This window comes from Arctopsyche grandis, chromosome 9 (genome assembly GCF_051622035.1).
Source record: "Arctopsyche grandis isolate Sample6627 chromosome 9, ASM5162203v2, whole genome shotgun sequence".
NCBI lineage: Eukaryota > Metazoa > Arthropoda > Insecta > Trichoptera > Hydropsychidae > Arctopsyche > Arctopsyche grandis.
This window is the reverse complement of record NC_135363.1, coordinates 8,559,371-8,573,013: the sequence shown is the minus strand read 5'-3', so window position 1 is coordinate 8,573,013 and position 13,643 is coordinate 8,559,371. Positions and strand designations below refer to the sequence as shown.

The window sequence follows — 13,643 nt, the reverse complement described above, 5'->3', positions numbered from 1 at the left end:
ATGAAAAGATAAACTTTTACACCGAGGGGTTCAAAAATAACAAATTCGTTAAAAGTGTAGTTAAAAGTTGGGGCACAATCGTCGCCGAAAATATGTTAATCGAAGTGTTCGTTTTGACGTGCGCGACGATAAACCTTTATCGATAACATTATACGACTCTGTTCTCTTATTTAAAGTCACATTTAAAATACTACATTTTAGATTATTGTTCCGACTTTTGTAATGACGTGTGGCAAACAGTTTTATTAACTGATTGTCGATTGGCATTATTGACGAGTTGGCATTAGTGTCGGCCCAAGCGGAAATACGCGACGGTCGACAGAGTCACCGAGTAGACGGCGTACGGACAGCTTGTGTTCCGTACGCTCCGCTGGCCCACCACGTGCAAATTTTACATTTCAATAAACTACATCAAACCATTATCGAAGTCTTTTCCATGATGGTCACTTCGAACCGGACACCAGTAACCTAGGCCACAACACCAAACGGACAAACCAATAGGAAAAAACGTGGTCGAGAAAAAATGGATGTCAATTAAGAAATCGGTATCGTTCCTTTGTTACTATCCATACCTTTCCAATACTAATAACATGTTTGCTTCTATTTCAGCAATATATTGATTGATGTACAGAGGTACATGACCGCGTGATTGACGCAGAAAATATATAAATAAAAACATAACCTACAAAGACGCATGGGACACAGAGGTAATCCAAAATTATCGGAACGATCACATAAACATCGTAAAGGATATTCAAGTAAGTGAATGTATTCAATCTCAGGCAATCTGTTCAAAAGGCAATCATGTGGGTAGGTCAGTTTTAAAATATGTTTTAAAGTATAACAATTAATTAACGCGATTGTATAAAATAATATCGCGCTACGAAGGAATGTTTCATCGGTCGCATCGAATTTCGTATTAAAAGTGTAAAATCAGATGTAGTGTAAAATTAGCAAAGCACTTGGGGAATTATACTTGTAGCCCCAAAGTGGCTTAAACCAAGTACATACCGGTATATTCATATACCGGCAGATCTCTTTGTTTCTTAATGTGTGTAGAAACTTTCTCCCCCCTCCCCCCTCCACAATAAATGTGGAATTACACTTGTAGCCCCAAAGTGGATTAAATCAAGTACATACCGGTATATTCATATCGGTAGATCTTTGTTTCTTAATGTGTGTAGAAACACCCTCCCCCCCCCCCCCCTTCCACGATAAATGTGGAATTATACTTGTAGCCCCAAAGTGGCTTAAACCAAGTACATACCGGTATATTCATATCGGTAGATCTTTGTTTCTTAATGTGTGTAGAAACACCCTCCCCCCCCCCCCCTTCCACGATAAATGTGGAATTATACTTGTAGCCCCAAAGTGGCTTAAACCAAGTACATACCGGTATATTCATACATCGGTAGATCTCTTTGTTTCATAATGTGTGATGAAACAGTGGTGATTTAAAATAAATCACAAGACTTGTAGCCCCAAAGTGGTTTAAATCAAGCACCCACCAATTTAGGGTTGTTATTTCTTCCAAAATATGTTGGATAGATTCTGGTGATAATAGTTAAAGTAGAATATTAAGATTCACGGTTAATCATTGAATATTATTACCTTATCTCTACGAATAGTTCAATTGACAGCTATAGTAGAGAATAACTGTATTTATGAGACGAAATAGTGCAACTTTCTGAAACAAATGTCAAGTGCTGAAAACGAGGAAATAGAAGCTTCGACTTCCAAGTCGCATAAAGGTCGAAATCCAACTAGGGACGTAGAACCTATTAGAGACAGGTCAAGCTCTAGAATACATCAGACTCGAAGTCAGACTCAATCGATAGAAATATTAGCGAAGGAAAATAAAGTAGAAGTTATAATGACGTCAATAGAATTAAGGTATTCAGGCGCGGTACAAAGACTAAAAGGAAAAATAGATAAATCCTCCGAATTAGATGAAGGACAGTATCAAACCATTAAAGAAGCATACGATTATGTCCGAAAACTCCATTACGAGTATTTAGATAACCTTACAGACATATCGAAAGCGGCCAAAATAGACGAAGAGTACGATGCAATTACAATAACAGTTAAAAATCTTAAAGCAGCATTAGATTGCCAATCCTTTCAAGATAGTAAACTAAAGGTAGAGCAAGCAACAATTAAATTTGCTAGAGATAAGTTACCGACGTTAACCATTCCCACATTTCAGGGAGATCCATCTGAATGGCAATCGTTTCAACAAGCTTTTAAGAATATAATAGGAAACAAAACGGAATATTCGAAGGTCACTAAATTACTATATTTGCATCAATCATTACTCGGTCCCGCTTTAGCAGCTGTCTCAGGGTTAGATATTAACTCAGACAATTACGAAACAACTTGGAGTATTTTAGACAAGCAATATAATTTACCAAGACTTAATCTCAAAACTAGGATCAACTCACTTTGTGACTTAAAATTAATCACAAAGGAATCACATATCGAATTGAGAGATCTATTAAATAAGGTAACGGTGTGTATTAAAAACATTGAATCATTGGGTTACGCGAGAGAAATTTTAGATCCATGGGTAACATGTTTAGTTCTAAGGAAATTACCATTTAGTTTATTAAAGGACTGGGAAACATCTCTGGTTGACAGAGAAATGCCACCGTACGAGAAGTTAGAAACGTTTCTGCAGAATAGATGTAATGTATTACAATCTACTGCATCTGTAACTACGGTGAAGGAATTCCCTCATAGTCGTCAAAGAATCATGAGAACTCATGTCGCGAACAAAAACCCATCAAGTAAGGTAAACGCATGCGCATTCTGTCGAAATAATCATTTCATAGGCAAATGTGATAAATTCAAAGCAAAATCCAGTATGGAAAGAAATGAATTCGTTAAATCTAATAACATGTGTTTTAAATGTTTAAATTCATCGCATAAGATAACAAATTGCAAGTCTAACTATAATTGCTTAAGGTGCAAACAAAACCATCATACTTTGTTGCATCAGGACGATACATTTAGTTCAAATAATACGGGAAGGAAGTCAATTAATGCTCATTCTACTTATTTCTCTCAAAGGGAGATAATTTTACCCACGGTACAAGTAGACATTATAACGTCCAATGGAACGGTCGTTAAGGGTCGCACATTATTAGATTCCGGCTCACAAGTCAACTATGTTACCACATCTTTCGCTAAGAAGAATAACTTCAAGTTAGAGAAAATCTCTCAAAAAATTGTAGGTATCGCTAATCAAGAAAGTAGCATTCGTCACATCACCAAGGTGACCATAAGGTCTTCAACCACTAATTACTCAACCAAAGTGTTGTGTTTGGTATTACCAGAAATTACTGGCGAAATTCCAACTGTGAAACTGGATCAACAGTTAATTTCAATACCAGCGGGAATCAAGTTATCAGATCCCCTTTGGAATAAACCGACGCCAATCGATTTATTGCTCGGCGCCGAGATTTGCGTTCATGCTATAAAAGCAGGAACCATCCAGTTAGGAAAAGGTATGCCTATCTTAAAGGATACCGAATTCGGATGGACAATAGTTGGTCCATATCCCGAAGTAAATAATGCTCCAGGGAAGAGCCACATAGGCTTAAGTCAATTAGACAGTCACATTCAAAACTTTTGGATGATCGACCAGGTTCCTATGGTAAAACATCAATCTCTTGAGGAGAAAAGATGTGAGGAACATTTCCAAGCACACACATCACGAGATAAAAACGGTAGATTTTGTGTAGCTTTACCATATAAAAATTCCCCGGTAGTATTAGGAAGTTCATTGCACATTGCGGAGAAAAGACACAAAACTTTGGAAAGACGTTTTTTAGCCAATAATAATTTAAAAATGGAATACAATAAAGTTTTAGAAGAGTACATAAATTTAGGACATATGTCAGAGTGTGAACCTCCGGAGGCACATGAGGTTCATTGTTATTTACCTCATCACGTCGTGGTTAAGGAGTCTAGCCTTACCACTAAATATCGTGTAGTTTTTGATGCGTCCGCAAAGACAACGTCCAATATCTCACTAAATAATATTTTGATGGTGGGACCTAGTGTCCAATCAGATTTGTTAAGTTTACTACTCAACTTTCGACTCCATAAATACGTGATTACTGCGGATATTAAGCAGATGTACCGACAGATTCAAATAGCAGAGAAAAACAAAAATGTACAATTAAATCATAATTCGTTATGGTGGGACGGCCCTAGTTGGTTGAAATTAGACGAATCACGATGGCCTCGAAGACCTCCTGAGATCACAATAGATCTTCCAGAGAGAAGGGTAGTCACTAACGCTACCCTTGTGAGGGAAAATAATTGGATAGATAAATATTCTCATCTTCCAAGACTCCTTCGAGTTTTATCATATGTTCGTCGGCCACTAAGGAATAAACAATTAAACGTTAAAGAAAATAACGAACCGTCCGCTTTAGAATTAAATGATGCTTTAAATAATTTGATTAGGTTATCGCAAATGGAATCATTTCCATTGGAATATCGTTTGCTGAGCAAGGGACATCCAATTCCCAGTAGCAGTAAATTAGCTAAATTGTCCCCTCTATTCCACGAGAATTTAATTTGTGTTGGAAGTAGACTTCCTCTGGGAACAACTCTATCAACGTCACCCATTATCTTGTCAAATAAGCATAAACTTACACACATGATTGTCCGAGACGCGCACTTGAAATATATTCACTTGGGTACTCAAGCCTTACTGTCGTTATTGCGGCAGACCTATTGGCCATTGGCCGGACATAATACTGTCAAAGGAGTGGTGCGTTCATGTGTCATTTGTTTCAGAAATAAACCACTGTCACACAATAGATTAATGGGATTACTCCCGCTTGAACGTACCACTGCGAATTTTCCTTTCAGTCATGTGGGGATAGACTTCGCAGGACCTTTTCCTGTGAAGAGTGGTTGCAATAAGAATTCTAAGATAATTAAGGGTTACGTTTGTGTCTTTGTGTGTTTTTCCAGTAAGGCAGTTCACTTGGAACTTGTCGGAGACTTAACGAGTTCAAATTTCTTAAATTGTTTAAGAAGATTCGTAGCCAGACGTGGCAGGCCCAATACGATATATTCCGACAATGCTACTAATTTTGTCGGTGCAAGTCGTGAACTCGTTAATTTAGTAAAATTAATTTACGAACGTCCTCATGAGGAGAAGCTACTACGGTATGTAGCCTCCGAAGGGATTCGTTGGAAGTTTAACCCGCCAAGGGCGCCTCACATGGGAGGGCTGTGGGAAGCAGCGGTTAAATCCATGAAGATTCATTTAAACAAGGTGTTAAAGGCCACCACCTTAAATTTCGAATCATTTTGTACGGTATTGACTCAAATAGAAGCTTGCATGAATTCCCGTCCTCTTAGTCCCTTGTCTTCGGATCCACTAGACCTTTTACCCCTCACACCTGGACATTTCTTAATTGGCAGATCCTTACTCGCTCTTCCAATGGAGGTTAAATATAACACTAATGTCCATGCCAATCTGCTTCAGATACAATTGACCACAGCAGCATTTTGGAAACGTTGGTCGGCGGAATATTTACATTCTTTGCAGTTACGACACAAATGGAAGAAGGACTCGAGCAACAATCTGAGTGTGGGTCAAATGGTCCTGTTAAAGGAGGAACACATGCTGCCAACCCGATGGGTCTTGGGTCGAGTCACTAAATTGTATCCCGGACCAGATGGCAGAGTTCGAGTCGTCGACGTCTTTACTGCCAGCGGAGAGTTTCGTCGGTCCAGTCATCTAGTGGCGCCATTGCCGATTCTACCACAAGGACCACTTGACAGGAAGGAAGATCAGCAAGAGGGAGGAGAAACAGCAGCTTCAATTCCGTCAACTTCGGTAGCTTAGTTTAACCCGAAGACACTACCCCCAACTCATATTACTTATTAGATGTAATCATGAGTTTAAATCATTCAATGTTAATAGTAGTACTCCGTAATTCACTTTAATTGTGTTGTGTGTATAATTTAAGCTATTTTCATTTTAACATTCGGCAGTATATATCTCCGAATTTAATCTAATCATTTTGTCTTTATAATATAAGACTTGTCTCATGTCATCACTCGGAAGGATTATATCCGAGTTTAAAATAAACTGTTCAAATTTGACAGTTAAAATTAGATTCATGATTTGTTAATGTTAGTCTCCAAGCCACACTTAATGGAGTCATCCGCAGGTCTTATGTTTCTTGTTATGAAAACATAAGTTAACTCTTACTGTTTATAGTATTTATGTGAATCATAGAATAAGTAAATATTATAATACTGAACATTTCGATGTTTAACGTAGAGACATCTATAATCATAGTTCGCCTTCATTTCCTGCTTGTAGGAATGAATGAATGACTTTCCAATTTACTTTTAATTTAGCAATGTTTGTGCTACTTGTTGATGAAATCAAGTTAACTTAGGAGCATTACACTCACTAATCAAGTTTAGTTGATCGGTAATAGCTGATCTGTCTTGACAACTGTAACAGTGTCAACATTGTATTGTCTAAGTTAACATCAAGATGAGGAATGCTTAAGTTTTAAACCATATACAGTCCACTCTCTCTTCTTTAAAGTAAACTTATCTTGTAATGCTTATTCACAGCTTCAAAGGAGATTTCAAAAATTTTAATGTAAATAGAAACAACATTCACCAGAGGTATACCTATAAGTTGAAATATTACTGAACCAATAAATTGATTTTATCCTCACACTGGATGAGGCAAAGGTTTCATTATTCACCCTCTATTTAATTATTTTAAGAGCTATGATTTATTGTAAACGACTCGTCAGTAATGCTGTAACTCTGTAGAATAACTGTATTGTTCAACAGTTTTCCTATGTGGGACTATGTTCCGACTTTTGTAATGACGTGTGGCAAACAGTTTTATTAACTGATTGTCGATTGGCATTATTGACGAGTTGGCATTAGTGTCGGCCCAAGCGGAAATACGCGACGGTCGACAGAGTCACCGAGTAGACGGCGTACGGACAGCTTGTGTTCCGTACGCTCCGCTGGCCCACCACGTGCAAATTTTACATTTCAATAAACTACATCAAACCATTATCGAAGTCTTTTCCAATTATGTCGTTATTTTAATGTGCGCATGAATTTATTATTATTTTATATGTGTATATGTATAGTATATATTTCACGTGAAACGCCTATATTTGAGCGTGTTGAATATTACTATGTTTTCCTTTCAATATATGTAACCCATAGATTTTTCATCGGAATCTTTCAACCACTCATCCGAAAAATGTGCCCCAGGCAGCGTATTAGAGATTCTTCAATATAATTCAATTCAATTTATTTATTTAGGTCAGAAACTATAGTAAAATGGTAACTAAAAAATAAACGGTCTGTAAATTTTTATCAGTTAACACACGATGAGTGTTTATAATTATTGCTCAGTCATATACAATATAAATTTATCTAATAGTCAAAACTTTAATTATTAAATGACCGATTTATTTTGAAATTCTGATCGTAGTTTGAAAACTAAAGTTTTTTACTACATATGTATTACAGATAGGGAAATGATTTTTTTTAAAGCCAGAAAGAAGGTGAATGATTTTCAAATCTTTTAAAATATCTACATATACATATGACCAAATCCATAAATATTTTTTGATCATTTAATTTAAAAGCTACTAACCTAATAAATAAGACTTCAAAATAAATCTTATTTTAATAAAAATTTATTAATATTAACCTACATACATACCTATATTAAATAATTAAATTGATAAAAAATATTTGAGATTTTTTGTTGATAAAATTATTTGTATTTGTTAAAGTAAAAATTTTCAGTTTAATTTCATTTAAATTTATTATTTTTCCCATTTATAATTCTGAAATTTATAATTCACATTTAAATACCTATGTACATATTGAATGTATGTATTTAATATGTAATTATGTAAATTGTACATACAACCACATATTTTTATTCATGCCAATTATTTTTTTTTTTTTGATTTTAATTTTACAAACAAACATACACTGATTACATTATTAATAGACGTTTCAAACCTATTCGTGAAACAATCATATTCAGTAAGTTAGCTTTGATTAAGCGTTGCGTATATTTTTTCATTTCATATTTTATTGTGTTTATAAATACAAAAATAAATATTTAGACTCGGAATGGGATTTCAGAGTCGAGATTTATTTTTTGTTTGGCTGAGTGACGCCACGCGAGAAGTCATCTTTTTTTCCCCTCGCCCCCTCCATAAGCTGAATGGAAAAAGGGGGAAATCTAACACGTTTTTCCCATTGGTTTCCCTTTAAAAATAAGCCTTCGGGGCAGTAGTTCAATTAATCAAAAAATCTCATCGTTTTACTTTTTCGCTCGAGCATTTCAGAGTGTGGCCTTCGCGAGTCGCTGATGAAAAAATAGACATCGTTAATTATGATTTCGTGTCTAGGCGTTGTTAGTGCAAAACCGACAAAATTTTCCCTCGCCGGCAATAAATATAGTTTTTTTCCCCTCTCACTAGTTTTTTTGTATCCATGTACCCTATATATAGGGGCCTGTGTCGAAAGTGTGGTTGAATTATTGTCAGGCTGTAATTTAGGGGTGAGGTCTCGGTAATGCGAGCGCAACATAGATGTTACGTTGTTTGGCCTAACTGAAATTTTATACGGAACATGCTTTAATTGTACCGCGTTGGGGGGCGTTAATTGAAAACCCGGAAAAGTTTTCGCGTACGTTTTCCGCTTTGTTTTATTGCGGATGAAATTAACGCGGATATAATTGCGCTCTTTGTTCTTGTTTTTTTTTCATCTGATCGTGTCTCAAATTCGAATCGTAATATAATATTTTGATTATTAAAATCTTGTTATTGTTCATATATTTATGTATAATATTACACTCTCAACCCATTTTAGTCTAATTTAATAGCTACTGATCCAGTGATCTCTATCAATTTTATACATAAATAATGTTGTACCCGTTGATTTCAATGGGTGGCTTCGGAAAAGAATTGATACACGAATTAAAATAAAGTTATATGTTATATATAAATATATATTGTAAGGTAATTTATAGGCGTGCGCGCGTATTAATGCGCCATTCACCCGTTTGAAATGATGAATGAATGTTTGTGTGTCTTCGTGGATGTGTGTATGCATGTACGCTCCCGTGCGCATCTAACGCTGATGTCACCCGTTTCAAGGCATGTGCTCAATATCAGGAGCACATGTCAGACGCTCCACACCTTCCACTTTCCCGCTACCCAGATTCTCCGTGTCTCATCGACACGATCGGTCATCACTAGAGGTCGGAATCTGAAGGGGCCGAAAACGTGCCGCCTATTTTTCCATTGTTGTAAATCCTTTGTAAAAAAGGTTCGGCAAACCTTTAACAATGCATTTACAATCTTTGAACAATAAACAGCCCCTTCAGATTCCGGGCTCTAGTCATCACGTCACATCCCTATTCATACGTATACTCCTAGTTTTCTAAAATTTGTTTTTTTGAAATCTCCATACTTGTCGATACACTCGCACATACATATATAAATACATACACCCCGTTCGGTTTTATACACATATATTATAGGAAAAAAAGCCCAAAAACCTATTAACAATTCATATAAATGTTCATAATACATCTGCTACATACATACATACGTATATGCTATTTTTAACTAAAGACTAAAAAAAGTCGAAAATCTGAAGCAAATAGCATTTTGCTAATTTGTATTTAAAGCTGTTGTGATCACTGAGACTTTTCATAAGTTGAGATTGTTGGAGATTACCTTTACAAGCTCTTGGTTAGTTTGTAAGAAATATCTATGACTTTTGGAATGTTATTATTGGACTTTATTCTTAAATAGATTTAACCAGCAACATACATATGTAATGAATGGTTAGCGATTAATGTTTTCGATTGTGTGGCAACGGATAATATCTTAGTATTTCAATTACAGAGACCAATTATCCGCTCAATATACATACACATGATGCAGCCACATGTGCTCATAATTTTTTCACTATAGAGTTTCAAAATGTGATGATACACGTCAATGCGTTCGTAGTTTTTTATGTAGTCGCCAATGACTAGTCCATAGACAATACAACATAATTTAACCGTGTTGGTCGCTCAAGCCATAATCATCGAGAACAGCTGAAGACCGATCTCGCTGGTCGGCGGACTATATTACTTGAGAGACCGATGAGCTGCACAGTGTGGTATGTCCCATCCAGCTGCATGAATTTAATCTGGTCGCGCAACTAGTCGGTCGAAAAAGTCGCTTGCAAGTTATACGGTGTAGCCCGGTTTTTACCACACAGCTATGTTGCCGGTTAAACAACTGAAGAAATGAATATTTTTATAGTTTTTATACCAATAGCGAACGACAAAAGTGCGCTAACTTTGACTGTCATCATATATATAAAGACGGTAATCTGTGTGTGTGTGTGTGTGTCCTATCTCTCGCCGAACATAATGAACGAATCGATAAAAATCGATTAATTCATTTTTCGACGACTTTGTCGCGACTCGAACCGATCACCCCAAATAGCCTGAATATGGCTCTAAATTGAGCTAATGGTCTCGGGACATCACGCCAAATCCAATTTTTCATTTCGCCTTTTTTTTTTAAACATTAATTGAAATATTCCTTCTCGCCATATAAAAATACGTAATTTTAATAATTTCATTTAGCGAGGTTTTGAACCATTTTTTTTTCTTTTCATATGAAACAATTAAATATATATTTTTAATTGAAATTATTGAAATTAATTTATATTTTAGCGATATTTGAAAAATAAAATAAATTCCAAATCACGGAATCGAACTAAGGCCCCCTCACCCAGAACAGGTCGCTAGCCATTAGACTACAGCCTCGACAGAAAAAACGCTCTAAAATTACTTAATATTCGATTATCCTATAGAAGTATGGAGAACCAATCGTTCGCGTATCTTCGGCTTTCGTCGACAATCTTTTTCGATTTCTGATTTCTTATGATCAACCATCAACCAGTATGGGGAACAAATTTTTTTTTTTTTCATATTTTTCAAATTTTTATTATTTTCAGTTTTTTCAGTTTTTTCATTTTTTTCATTTTTTTCAAATTTTTCATCTTTTTCATTATTTCCATTTTTTTTCATTTTTTTTTCATTATTTTCAGTTTTTTAATTTTTTTTAATTTTTTTCATATTTTTCATTTTTTTCATATTTTTCATTATTTTCATATTTTTCATTTTTTTCATAATTTTCATTTTTTTGTGCCTTTGTCTTTCCAAAACCAGTTGATTCCATATATTTAACTTTATTTTTATTCGAGTTTCAATTTCTTTTCGAAACCACCCGTTGAAATCAACGGACCCTACACTAGTTGTATATAGTGAACGGAGATTTTGACGCATTATGAATATGATAAATATTTGCAATATCAAGGAGCGTTATAATGTAAGGCCGGTGGAAAAAAAAAAAAAAAAAAAAAATAGGAATGCAATATGAGAGAAGATAGGTAGAGTTTAATATGTGTGTCGATGTTATTACAGAATGGGGATATTAAGGGTGACCGGCGGATGGCGATCCATCATTGACGATGGTGGTAACTTCACATGGAGAGTCACTCGGCCAACAAATTACAATGCTCGGGCCGGTGGAGCACTCACCGATGACGGATGATGGCAACAGCCATTGCCGTTGCCCGCCTCTTCAATCATCACTTGTGCACCGTTCAGAACACCATCTCGCCATCACGTATCTAACCCACACACGAACATACTCAATGGTCAACATTTGCTGGTGAGCATGTTTGATTTTTTTCGGTTTATTCGATCACGTCTACCATTCGAATGTCGTTTGGGTTATCAGCTTTATCTTCGGCATATTCGCTGTGAAGCAGTCGAACCTTTTTCAAACAAAGAGGCAAATGGCGAGTAATTCACGAAATCGACAAATTTTAAGCTGGTTTTATAAATATTTAATCAGCAATTTAACAAGTTCCAAATCATATGTCATTTTGATTTTACATTAATTTTTATTATACATACACATATATACCATGAAGGCCGAACAGGTAAACCCCAATGCGCCTTCCTGGCCAATTACAAAAATTGCAGCATTTTTATGGTTCTAGAACACCTACCCTCCGGACACATACCCCCGGTCAAAAACCCCCTGGATATTAACCCCCAGTGCAAAAAACCCTCGTGCAAATAAACCCCCCCCTCCCGTCAAGGCTAAAAATATTGACAGTATCTTTAATAAAAAATCAGTATCAATGCTAATTTATTACAGCCAGAAAAATACAGATATTAATAATACATATATCAGATTCTTTATAAATAATCAATAATCAATAATAAAAAATAAGTAATCAATAATAATAGTTTAAAATATACAAAACTCCAATTGTATTTTAATCTTTACTAACCTCTTCTTATTCTTTTCCTTTTCTCGATTTTACAAATTCCATCTTGGAATGTCTAAAAAAATATAAATAAAATAAAAAGGCAATTTAAACAATATTTCAACAACAAATGCACAAATGTGTGGGACTTCATGATTAATATTTCGATCAAAAAGGTTTCAATGATTGGAGTTTTAATCAAAATAATGATCCCGGCTTAAACTAATGTAATTAAATATATTACGAAGAGGTTTGGGCCGCTTTTATATCTTCATATACGTACTTTAGCGGCCCAAACCTCTTAGTAATATATTTAATTACATTAGTTTAAGCCTTGATCATAATTTTGATTGAAAGCCCAATCATTGAAAACTTTTTGATTGAAATATTAATCATGTTGTTGAAATATATTTTTTAAATTTCCTTTTTATTTTATTTATATTTTAGTACATTATTTTATTACTACAATTCTATTAAATACATTTATTTTTTTACTACAGTGCAAATTAGCGAGAAATACACAATGTAGGTAGCATTTAGACGATTCAACAAATTCGGTATGCTTACAACTTGAATTTGCCAGATACTGAGGGGGGAGGATACCGATTTATTGGATCCGCTACAACAATTAATGTAGAAAAATCGGAAAATTCTAATAGGAGACGGTTGATCTGTGTTTTTAAATAACCACGAAATCACGACAACAGCGTATTTGGCCGGGACTTGAACCCATCACCTCTCTACTGATATGAAATAGCTCTACCAGTGCACTCTTAGAAAGTGTATTATAATCGAATTTAAATTATCTAAGTACATATGAGTAGAAACTCAACGAATTTCAGTGATCATGCTAATGAAATTATCTAATGAAATGAGCTAATGAAAGCACACTGACCTCATCCTCCCTTTATTGTATAGTCTTTATTGCATTGTATAGTCTTCATTTTCAAAAGTTATAACAAAAAATAATTAAATGACTTATAAAAAGACTCAAATATTCATTTATTTATTTATAAGTTTTTCGTACACTTGTATATCATTATTTTCGATATCAAACATTCACTTTGATGTAGGTCATATTCTTTTGATGCTATAACCTCTTATGTAAATTCACCGCAAAATTAGCCTACAATATTGTATATTTCATGGCACAATAAACACAAACAATATATATTTACATTATAATAAATATATATTATATAACAAGAGATAATATAATTCATAACGCGAAGCATCGCATGAGGCTCTCTATGTAT

The 13,643-nt window shown here is 34.9% G+C and overlaps 1 long non-coding RNA gene across 1 annotated transcript; it reads left to right on the top strand.

The window, feature by feature from the left end:
- The first annotated feature begins 320 nt into the window (after positions 1 to 320).
- LOC143916598 (uncharacterized) lies at positions 321 to 7,079 on the top strand. Its single transcript, XR_013260991.1, has 2 exons — positions 321 to 758; positions 5,510 to 7,079. It is a non-coding gene; the product is annotated as an uncharacterized LOC143916598 (long non-coding RNA).
- The last annotated feature ends 6,564 nt before the right edge of the window (positions 7,080 to 13,643 follow it).